The following is a 12,956-nucleotide window of genomic DNA, read 5'->3' on the forward strand; positions in this document are numbered from 1 at the left end:
GCTATGTATATATGTTTGTGTGTGTGAGTGTTCAATTGCGAGGAGTGGTTGAGGAAGTGTCGCTTGTTGAGAAGCGCTAGCTTTATTCATGTAAGGTTGTTTGTTATGGCACCGTTTGTTTGAGTTTACAAAGCATTGCTTAGAAGCCAATCCACACCAAGTCCCTTTCATTTGAATTCACATGCGCCTCGTCTACTGATTGCTTTTTTTCCAAAAGCATGCAAGCATGTCTTGTGTTGCTCCTTACAATCTCCAAAGCAACGCAATGGACGCGCTCATCTCATTCTTGGATGTTCGAGTTGAAAGGCATCATTCTTGCATATGACAACCACCACCCACAACCTCTAAAGAGCATGCACCACTTGCCACTATTCAAACTCTCAAGTAAAATGGGTTGCTCTAAGCACCTGCGAGCACTAATTTCTGCATTTGAAATATAGATATGGCAACCATAATTTGTCAATTGTGTTCATATGTCAAATAAGCATACAACACCTGCCACCGTTCAATCTCTCAAGTTAAATGGACTATTGCTCTAATTGCATGCAAGCATTGATCTCTATGTTTGAAATATAAATAACGAAAACCGTGTTGATGGGATTAGCCACAAAACAAACCTCTCTCCACGTCTCTAGTGGAAACTCCTTCAAATTATTCAGGTTATCTTCAAACTAACCCAGAGTCTCTTACCTCAACTCACTTAAGTGTACGTTGAGGTTGTGTTACATGATGTAATGTTGCCACGGGCTACACCATGATCGAGGGAGGATGACGAGGTAAGGAGCTCAGGTTCACCACCCCAAGTAGAGGGCTAGAGAGTGCTCTAAGCACCACACATTATATGCATCATGTGAATGCCTAGTTAAATGTGGCCTACCTATCCACATTAGCATGAGTGCCCATGCAAGCTACGACCTTAAACCATGGACACATCCGACATCCACTCTCGGGTGGGCTACTCTTGGTGCCTAATCAAGCTCTGCCCCCACTACGAGTGGACCATGAGCACCTTTACAGGCTATGTGACAAGTTGCTTAAAAAACAAGTCACCAATGAGTTAATCAAAGCTTAACCCAAGTGTTTCGCATTGCCACACATCGAAGACCCCTAGTTCTTCAACCTTGTCTACATTGAGGTTGCTTAAAGAAATGGTCCTAATGAGCTTAACGATTTGCTTCTATCAAAGTACAAGCTTTCCTTGCCCATGGTTACCGAGCTAGGATGTCTTAGGAGCTCACATTCTAACCTTGGGAGCTAGTACCTTTTATCGATCAAATTTTAATCTCAATTTATAGACCATGAAACCCTAGTGTGAGTCATAAAAGTTTTTTGCAATACCATTGAAGCATTCATAGCTAAGAGTAATGCATATCTGGAGAAGACCTTGTAGGCACAACCAATAGCATCATTTATTTGCTTTACACTCATCAAGTGAGTTTTATGTGATCCTTGTGGATGTGCCCTTCCAGAAAGTCAACATGCCACACAACACTCTCTCCTACGCATTTGAAGTACGACACTTTTGGCACCTTAATAGACATGATCCATTCATTGAGAAGTTGCCTTACCTTAATACCATTCAGTTTGTTGTGGTGGACATCTCAGTGATGAATTGACCATGTCTTATGCCTTGTCACCGTGACAAACTCTCAACTATTTGTAAAAGTCTCATTTGAACATAACAATTTAAGGAGGAGAGCTTGAGCCTTGTGAAGTGAAGTTGTATGGTAGTGACACCAAATTTGTATAGAAAGTACTCCCCACGTGTGTAGCAACCCCGAACAAGGGGAGTTTGGAAGCTATCTACAAAAATTGGGTCGTGAGGGTAGAAGCAATAACAGGAAGAGTCGGCCAAAGCAAATTAGAGCTTGGGAGGTAGTGCAAGCATGAGAAAAGCAAGCCAGTCGGAATGTGGTGAGAGCTTGAAGCTTAGCAAGGAACACAACCAGCTTAACCAAGGGGGAGCAGGCCCGTGTATCTGAATCGAGGAGCAGCAGCCGAACACAAAAACGGGGCAATGTTTTGTAGTGCACGATCTGCAGCGAGCACAGGAGACAGCAAGAGCATCGAGGGGGAATTTGCTGGGTTTTTTATAGCGTGGGTAGTAGCTCATTTTTTAGAGCAATTGAAGTCGAGAGCTCGTAATCGGAGCAATCCAAGCAGACAGCCAAACAGTAAGAGAGAGTAAGCTCGGGTAGCATTGGGAGAAGTGCATCGTGAGCAAGCCAAAGCACAGACACACATGCTTGTTAGAGCCCGTCAATGCAACAATAGTAGAATTGAATTTTTTTAATTAAATTTCAAACTTAATGTGTGTGTGCAAGGATTCACTCCGACGAAGCCCTCGACAACCCCCCCCCCCCCTGAATCCTTCGATCCTGCTCACACACATCAGGCCATGAGCAAAGCTGAGAGAGAGCTTGAGAGACAGCTCCTCGAGTGAGAGAGAGTGATTGGGTGTATGGGCATCTCCGACATCGACATTGACATCGTTCTCAGGCATTCAGAGAGAGGAAAGCTCCGGCTCCAACACCTACATAGTGTGTGTGCACACCCGACATCATCCTTGATATTGGCGAGCTCGGTACCCGATTTTTAGCAGATACGGTGAGTACTTCCGTCTGGCAGTGGGAGACGACATCGACATCGACAATTTTCCATTTTGACACCGACTTCAAAGTTTTTGTGTCGATTCAACTCAGTTCGACATTGATTTCAGCGACACTCTTTACATAGGCAGATTTTCGACATCCAACCTGACACCGAGCATTCCCACGGTGCATTTTCTCGCAGACGGCCGTGCTTGCCACACGCATAGGTGAGGTGCCTCTACCATAGAGGAGTGACACCTGGCACTAGCATCAAACGCACTGATCGCGCTCTACGGCACACTACGACAGCTTTGGAGACTATTTGACTAGCGCATTCTCACCCGTCGGTGAAAATCGACACATATCAACACCAACACGCAGGTTACATGTTACAGGGGGCTTTTCAGCCCGTTTACACACAGATTCTCCAGGTTTCCAGACACAACGCTTTCATAGGCGATTTAGCAATCTTTTCGACACTAGTTTCTCTGCGGACAGATGCATTTTTATGTGAGCACAACTAGTGCTATTGAGCTCTTTTGAGAGAAGATATCCCTGCACGGATCACTTTTACTGCATGTAGCAGTTCATGGCGCCTGTTTGAGCGTGGTCACTCATGTATGTTGAGTTGCGGACACTACCCATTGTACTACGTGTGGAGCCATTTTTGTTTATTTTGGCTGCTTTTCCCGACCGTTTTTGAGACTTTGACCGGAAGAGCCCTTTCTAAGACTGTGGCTAGTCCTTTTGTGCTGCATTAGCCTTTGAAGGGTCGATACCGTGAGATTTTCTTTGAGCTGGGGTATTTCGAATGTTGAGATACCTTCGATGATACAGGTAGTTGGAGTTCCCCTTTTTGGTACCCTCGCCATAGGACATGTATCTGGACAGTTTTTTGTGGTTTTGACGCCGAGTTGGCGGTCACACAACAGTGGTTTTGAGCAGTTGATGCCCAATGGTTCTTTTCTTGAGCAGTTTATGCATTTTTTTAGTTGATTTCTGACTCCTCATACAAAGGAGACTCTACTGAATTTTTCTCGTGAGTCCATTTTATGCGTTCTTAGCAGTTCTAGTTGTTCTTACACAGTGATTGTACTACATTTTGGTTTGAGTTTTCGCTCCTATTCTAGGGGAAACTCTGCTAAAATTGTCCCATCCAATTTTCCATAAAGTTTTTTGGCTACATTCTCTTAATCATGGTTGTGAGTAGTGCTTCCGAAAGAGAAGAGTACTACATCAGAAAGTTTGATGGCTCAAACTTTGTCATTTGGCGGCAGCGTATGCAAGATGTTTTGATCAACAAAGACTTGATAACACCCTTGCGTGCAAGAAGAGAGAATGCGTACACTAATGATGAGTGGGATGACTTGAATGAGCGGGCTATGGCGACCATTTGCCTGCACCTTGGTGAATCCATTTACTTTACCATAATGGATAAGACCAATGCCAAAGATTTGTGGGATGCTCTATGCCAGGCTTGGGATGGCAACAACGCCTCGAACAAAGTTTTATTGATGAAGAAATCGATGCACATGAACATTAAAGAAGGCAGTAATATTGGTTCTCATTTGAACGAGTTCAACAACGTGTTTTCACAGCTTACTTCAAAAGGTCTCAATTCAATGATGAAATGAAGGCCATTTTCTTGCTATGTTCGCTACCATCGTCATGGGATACTTTCAGCATATCCATAAGCAATTATGCAAGCTAGATTTTAGTAGTGTTGTTGGTGTGTTGCTCACTGAGGAGATTCAACGTCAATCTCTTGATGCAAGTGGACATGGTGATACATATGTGGCTATTGGCAATCGTGACAAGCAAAGGCAGCGTGGTCGTAGCGCGGTCGTTCACATGATTGCAAGCAAGATCGTAGCAAGAGTCGCCGCAACAAAGACATGCAAAATGTAGAGTGTTACTACTGCCATAAAAAGGGACACTTGAAGAAAGATTGCCGAACAATGCAGCATGATAAGGGCAAAGAGAAAACAAAGTCTGACAAACCTAGAAGCATTGTGAAATTGAAGAGCTTAATGTGGTTGAGTTTGCATCCATTGAGACAATTTCTGACGTGCCAAATGATGTGTTGATTTTCACATCGGATTTGAGTCCTGATGCATTGTTAGCTCATAATGAGTGTTATGCACAGAATTGGATTGTGGACTCATGTGCTAGCTTTCATGTGACTCCTCACAAGGAGTGGTTTTCTACCTACACTGCCACACATGGCACGGTGAAGCTAGGCAATTCTTATGAGCTTGATATATGCAGTATGGGCAGCGTCAAGTTTTCTATGCGTAATGGCATTGAGTTTATGTTACATAATGTCAGACATGTACCCAAATTGACAAAGAGTTTGATGTCAGTTGGACAGCTGGATGATTTGTGTTACACTACCATATTTGCTTATGGTTCTTGGATTATCAAGAAGGGAAATCTAGTCATACTTAAGGGCCAAAAGTCTGGCTTATTGTACTCACTTTATGTCTCTTCCATGAAAGAACATTCTATTTGTGTAGCCGAGCTACCTTCTACAGAGTTGTGGCATAGTCGGCTGGGACACATGAGTTAAAAGGGACTGAAAGTATTGCAACGTTCTGGTTATACCCCTGTGTTAGATTACTCTAGCTTCTCTTTATGTGAGCATTGTATCTATGGAAAATAGATTAGGTTGACATCAGCACCTTCGAAAAAGGAGTTAGGGAGTCCTCTAGATCTCATTCATAGCGACTTGTGTGGACATATGCCAGTCAAGTCTCTAGGGGGAGCGTTATACTTCTTGAAATTCATAAATGACTCCACTAGAAAGGTGTGGGTTTATATCTTGAAGTAGAAGAGCGACTTCTTTAGTGTCTATCATAAGTTCTTAGCATTGGGAGAGAGCCAATTGGATAGAAAGCTTAAAGCTTTGCACAGTGACAATGGAGGCGAGTATATCTCCTCCCAATTCAAGGACTTTTGCAGTAAAAGAGGCATTAGAAGACATTTTACCACTCCTTACACACCCACCCAAAATGGTGTGGCTGAGAGGATGAATAGAACTATTCAGGAACAGGTCACTTCTATGTTGTCTATGGCCATCTTACCTCAAGAATTTTGGGGAGAAGCTGTTACGATGGCAGCTTACTTGATCAATCCGTTACCTAGTACACCACTAAAGTACAAGGTTCCACAGGAGATGTGGACGGGCAAAGAGCCCAATTATGATAGATTACATGTGTTTGGGTGTGAGGCATTCTCACATGTGCCAAAAGCGCTTAGACAAAAGCTAGACCCCAAATCACACAAGTACAACTTCATTGGATATGGTGTAGACAGAGAGATGGGATATCGTCTTTGGCACTCGGAATCTAAGAAGGTTATACACAGCTCACAGGTGATATTCAACGAGTCTAAGATGCATAAAAAGCCAGTGAAATACATTGAGTATTGATGACTACGATTTGAGGATGTTTCCTCACCACCAGTTACAAAAAATGTTGGACGTGCTAGTCATGCACCTTCCACTAGTATACACACACATCTTGCTCCAGAGAGAGCGGAATCCAACAGTCAGGTACTTTGGAGATCTACTAGTACGTCTCGTGCACCTGAGCATTTTGAGCTAGGCTTAGACTACTTACTAGTCAACACTAATTGTGTTGAACCCGCTTGCTATACAAGAAAGTCCATTCAAATGGATGATAGCATGAAGTGGGAAGAGGCTATGAAATCTGAGTATAACTCGATTTTAGCAAATGAAACTTGGAAATTTACAGAGTTACCTGTGGGTAAACAGGAATTGCCATGCAAATGGGTGTACAAGAAGAACTATATCAGAGATGATCCCGAGCCTAAGTATAAGGCAAGAGTGGTTGCAAAAGGGTTCAAGAGAACAAGGCGTGGATTTTGATGAAATCTTTTTTCCAGTGGTCAAGATGACTACATTGCGTCTTGTGCTTGGTCTAGTAGCCATTGAGGACTTGGAATTGGTCCAAGTGGATGTGAAGGCAACGTTTCTTCATGGGGATATTGAAGAGGATGTTTACATGTAATAGCTAAAGGGTTTTGGCATAAAACCTGAGAAGCCAACATGGGTAGAACTGGTGTGTAGACTCAAGAAAGATTTGTATGGATTAAAGCAAGGCTAAAGGCAATGGTACATCAAGTTTGATAATTACATTCAGTCCCAGGGTTACGTACAAAGCCAAGAGGATCACTGCTTGTACACAAAGAGACTGAACGATGGCTCCCTCATCATTCTGATTTTGTACGTGGATGATATGCTCATATCCAAAAAGCCAAAAGATGAGACTGCACTTCTCAATGATGCCTTAAGCAAGCAGTTTTCCATGAAAGATTTGGGCGATGCCGATCACTTTCTTGGTATGCGTATCAAGAGAGATCGCAAACATGGTATACTTGAACTTTTGCACGAAGAGTATATTCACAAGGTCTTGAAACATTTTAATATGCAGGGGGGGGGGGGGGGGGGGGGGGGGGGGGGGAAATTAAGTACCCCTTAATTCCCCCTATGGCTGCATACAGAAAACTTAGCAAGCATGATTGTCCCAAATCGGATGTTGAAAAGGCAGAGATGGCAAAAGTCCTATATTCTTCAGCTGTTTTGGCAGTCTTATGTTCGCCATGATACACTAATCTAAATCAACTCACATAATGTGAGCATTGCCAAAAAGAACCACAATAGAACACTCATGCAGCAGACCTTGCATGAGACCAAAGTTGCAGATAACAAAACAGGCTTTTATAATCAGTCTTAACCTTACAAAGCAATGAAACACCGTCAAAGTCAAAAACCTATAGAAGTTTTTTGGGCCCCACCACCCACATAGATCTACCACATCTCCAAGAGTTCCCTTTACAAACTAAGAAAGCAAAAGGGAGGTGAATCAACATCTAAGAAGCATCCATTTTGAGATGACATCGACCACACAAAAGGTCACTTTAAGACTTATATATGTTTTGCTATAGACATGTGATACTAAAGGATAATGCAAAGAGGTGTGCATTGATCACCTCCTTTGGAAAAAAGCAAGGGTTATATTTTCCAATAACACCCTGGTGAAATTTTCTTACAGTTGTATGGTTTCATAGCACACCATTCTTTGGGGTTCTTGAGGAAGGCGTTCAGAGTGTTTGCATGTTTTCAAAACTCTTTTACTGAGAAGTTATTAGTGTTTAGCTAGTGGCAGTATGGGGCATAGAAGGGCCTTTGTCATTAATAACTTGCCAATGCCCTATTGTTTTGTAAGACTACGTAGTCTGGTAGCTCGTGTTTTGGTATTATATTTTCTTCACACACTTTGCACATGATCTATGGTTTGGTGACTTCATTGGAGGTTTTTTGTTTGGTATGTAAGGTGGGCTATTGAGATGGGGCAACTTAGAGGCTATCTTAAGTGAACAAGTTTCGTATCAAGAGTGTGGATTTCTCCTTGATGGGGAGGGGCTATTTGAGACCTCAATTAGAGAAATTGGACTAGACTAATGAGATCATAGAATAGATTTATTTAGATTGAAGCGTATCTTTTTTTTATTCTATAGATGGAGACAAGGCATGGATCTATATGGTTTGGGAAAGGGTCTTGTAGTTACAGTGACGTTACTTGGTATACTCTAAATGTTTTCTCCATGTATTTCAAAGATTGGGAGGAGTCTTGATGTGGCTTTAGGCAAAGGTAATGCACCCCCATTTGATGGAGGTTAGATCCCCATCATCAGGGTTAACCCTTCACACATATTTTGTGAAAGATCCTCCTTGTTTTATTGCTCTCCCAACTATCCATGGGGCTGAAAATTGGCAGAGATGTTCTTCATTGGGTTTCTTTCTAGCCTTTTGCCACTGCTTTGCTCATTGACAACCCATGTGATATCTAGATGCACGTGCAAGGTAGTCCATGAGTAGACAAAATACATAGAGAATTGAAACTGTCATAATAATCAATATCTAATTCTCCTAAATGATTTTCTCATATTAAACTGATCATTTAATGTGGGGAAGGCCAGGGGAGAAAAAGCTAGAATATTGGTTAAGCTAGCAGACCGGCCACAGTAGGGATCCAAAGGAGGGAAAATAGGGATCCAAAGGGGGGGCCATTTGCAAAAGAGCCATGTGCAACAATGGGCTAAAAAGACCCTAAGGTTCAACCCATTAAGACTTCCAAAATGCTAAGGTTCCAAAATTCAAAGGTTGTGTCCAAAGGTCAACCCTAGGGAAAATTGGAGGCTTTGTGTGTGCCCTAAAAGTCTTTGCACATCCCTACATGGGAGGGGGCGAGCCCTAAAGGTAGGGGATGAGAGAGAAAGCCACACACACACATAGGCTCCCTTTAAACAAAGGGAATGAGGGACACATGTCAGCTCCCTAGGCCAGATGCCCACAAGGTGTGCCCAATTTCTATTGGATGACCCTTGAAGTGGACCAATGAAAATTAAGCTAGAGTAAATCTAGTTTAATTAATTTAAAAACATTTAATAAAAGAAACCAATGAGAATTAAGTCTCCTAGAAGACTATTGGGCAGTCTCCCAAGGGGTCCAATGAGCATTCAGGAGCCCCATGGCTTGCCTGATTCCTATTGGCCAGGAGGCAAAGGGGTCCAATGAGAGTTTAGTTTAATTATTTAATTAACTAAAGCTCTCACAAAAGGGGAAAGGGGGACACATGTCAGAAGGCTATCACTTATGCTGCTTAATTGTAATTGGCTTGACTTGGGGAGGGCCAATGAGGCTTCAGGAAGAGCATTTAGCAAGAGGGCTTGCCCAAGAGAGAGAGGGGGCTGATTTTTGCAAGGCATTATCACACACACACACTCACACAAGCTCATGTGTGAAGAAAGAGAAGACTATCTCTTCCCAAGCTTTAATGGAGAACTCATCACATACTCCAAGCTTGTGAGATAGAAGCCTACATCAACACTCTTTTGGCATGTGGATGCAAATCCAACCAAGAACCAAGATTCAATGCATGCTCATCTCCTCTACCAAGCTAATTACTAAGCTAAGCTATGCTACATATGAGTGATTATGTGAGGAGATGTACATCTTTCTCGTAAGATACTCCTTCTTCCTCTCAATCTACTCTCATACCCTGCTAGCTCTCACCATCTTCGAAGGTGTGTGAGGTCTCGGGTCTGAGAAAGGGGATAATTCAAGTTGTGTTTGTTAAGTGTTTTGCTTAGTGCATGAAGTTTCCATCTTCATTGCACTAGCTAGTCTTGAAGGAGCACAAAGAATTGTATTGTACAATGTCTCTCTTGATGGGAGAAACCATAATACAAAGCCTTTTGGAGGGGGGACCGGCTCCATGAAAATCCGGTCCTCAACTGTTGTCAATAGCTTAATTGCTCTCTCTTTTGAAAGTATTGTCGATGCTATCTAACTAGGTGTTATGCTTTTTGTTGCTCTCTCCACCCAAGCACTCTTGTAATTCTCATTAGGAATCTACTCTAATGAAATGCCCACTATGTTCATGCTAATTTCCGCTACACATAAGTTATTAGGCCATTAAATGTTACATTGGTATCAGAGCTCAAGGTTTCTCTTTTCTTGCTCAAGAAGGGAGGTCCTCAAGCTAGCTACAAATGGTTGGTATTGTTAATTGCCTGTGAGTAAGTAGAATAGGGATTTTTCAGCCTTGCAGTGCGCCTGCCTTCGTGCAGTTAACGGGGCATCACCGTCGAGAGCTATGGTCTTAATAGTGGAGTCCTATGGGGCTTGCCTACGGCTTACTATTGAGCTATTAGAAGCTTGACAGGAGCCGGTGTTGTTTTGGTGTCGAAAGATCCTCTCTTCTATTCCTTGCAATTAATGGTATTCGAGCCGCAGGTACAGTAGCTTGAGTGCTTTTTCTAAAGGGGTAAAGAGGAGTAGCAACTAGGGCTTGAAGTGCCAAAGTACACCTAAAAAGTTTACACCTAAAAGTTGTTAGAATGGCTGACAATAGTAAAGAGAGTGAAATTAATGTTGATAACTTTGATTTTGCTCATGAGCAAGCTACTAATGATGCTTCAATGCTTGTTAACTATCTTGTTTCTAGGCTTCAACAAGCCATGGGCAATCCATCTCTCCAAAGTGAAGTGCAACGGCAGCTCCGTGCTCATGGGATTCTCCAAGCTCATCACCATGACGAGAGAACACCTAGGAAGCCTCCTTGTGAGACTACCAAAAGAGGTCTCTCTCCGATTCGGGAAGAAGAAGAGAATCCTTATGAAGGGCTCAAGAATTTACTTCTTGATGATGCATCTCCTTCCCAAAGGAGAACTCAAGAGCCTCCACCGAAGGAACGAGAAAGAAGCGAGTCTCCCGCCATCTCGGCGGAGATGGCTCCACGAAGACGGCGGGCTAAACGCTCTCCATCACCACCAAAGCGGAGAAGACCATCACACTCTTCTCCACGCCATAATTCAAAGAGGGATGATAAAAAGCAAGAGAAGAAAAAGGCGAGAAAGAGGACACCCTCTTCTCCATCTTCTTCATCCTCTTCCTCTTATGAAAACTATGGTGAAGATGACAAAGATCAAGACAAGAAAAAGGCGAGAAAGAGGTCGCCCTCTTCTCCACCTTCTTCAAATTCTTCACCCTCTGAAGAAAGTGATGGTGCAACCTTTGAACCATCAAAAAGAAGAGGCCATAGGAAATCCTATGCCACATGGAAGAGGTCGTCCAAGTTGAAGAAATTCAAAGAGGGAGGGAAGAGCGTCTCTTTCCTTACCTATGATGGTACCTTTGGGGCTACGGACAAAGTCTTGGCCTTTATCCAGCAATTCGATGCGGCGTTTGGAGATGAGGGCTTCACGGAGTCCTCTAAGCTACGCCATGTAGCTATGCACTTTCAAAAGTCCGCCAGACAATGGTGGTCTAGCCTACAAGCCAACGGTGAAGCTCCACGAACATGGAAAGCTTTAAGAGCTTCCATTATGAAGCAGTTTTTGGCAACCGATGCCAAAGACAAAGTACTCACCGAATGGCGAAGCTTAAAGCTCTCTCCCAATGAATCCATCCACAAAATATGTAGACAAGTTTTGGGACCTACAACTCAAAGCCACTGCCTTCAAAAGGTTGGATTTTGGAGAGCAAAAGCAAAAATTTTGTGCGGGCTGAACCGAAGAAATGGCGTAGTATGTCAACTCCCAAAGACCACGCACCATATCGGCGGTAATACACCACACTATGGTCGCCTCTCGAATCAATTTCCAAACGGGGGCAAAAAGAAATAATAAGCCCCCGAAAAACAAGGGTTCCAATGAGCCTAAGGGGAAGGACAATGTCCAAAAGTCTCCTAAGGGCAACTCCAACAAAGCTAAAGAAAAGGGAGTTTACAAAGGTAAGAATAAACTCTCTCCTGAAGAGCTTGAGCGTTATCGTAAGGATAACCGGTGTTTCAAGTGCGGCGAACAAGGGCATGCGTACCGCGCTTGTCCCCAAAAGAACAACCGCCAAGATCCTCCTAGAGCCTCCTTGGTTGAAATCCAAGAGGAGGAGACTCACCAAACTCACCACAAAGGATCTCCTCTATGCCATGCTTGGGGAAAGGTAAGAGAACATGATGCTTTTATTCTCTTTGACCTTGGTTCTACTCACAATTTTATATCTATAGAGTTGGCCACCAAGCTAGGAATACAATCCTACGAGATGGGAGATGTCCTACCCGCAGACAATGCCTTCAAGGGGCAAGAAGCTTCAGTTACTCCCTTAATTGGGAAATTGAGGCTTCATGTCCAAGGCTATGTGGACAAAGAGGACTTCTTTATCTCTCCTCTCAAGCATGAGGATGTAATCCTAGGGGCACCATGGTTTGACCGCCTGGCTGCCGATGTTAAATTTCTTGAAAGGAGAATCTCCTTTAAGTTCAGGGAAAAAGACATGTATATAGATGCTAAGGAAATGGGTAACACCATCCCCATTGTACATACACCAGCTTTCAACAAGTCAATAAAGAGCTCTATTTCCGTGTACATGATTTTTGTTAAAGACTCTCAAAATGAACCTAATGATTTAGCAAAAGAAAATAAAAGCAACCAAAAGGAATTAGAGTTATCCAATTTTCTCAAGGGGTTTCAAGATGTTTTTATTGACGACATCCCTTGTGAGCTACCTCCTAAACGAGGTAATGATGACCATGCAATTGAACTTCTTCCAGGAAGTTCACCGCCTAATAAACCTCCTTATAGAGTTTCTCAAGCTCAACAAGAGGAGATTATGCGGCAAGTGCATGAGTTAGTTGAGAAGGGCATGGTTAGGCCTAGCTCATCTCCATTTTGCTCACCTGTGCTATTAGTGCAAAAGAAAGACGGCACATATCGTATGTGTGTTGACTATAGAGCACTAAATAGGATCACTATCAAGAATAGGTTTCCCATTCCACGGGT

This window comes from Adiantum capillus-veneris, chromosome 17 (genome assembly GCF_014529385.1).
Source record: "Adiantum capillus-veneris isolate H3 chromosome 17, ASM1452938v2, whole genome shotgun sequence".
Classification (NCBI taxonomy): Eukaryota; Viridiplantae; Streptophyta; class Polypodiopsida; order Polypodiales; family Pteridaceae; genus Adiantum; species Adiantum capillus-veneris.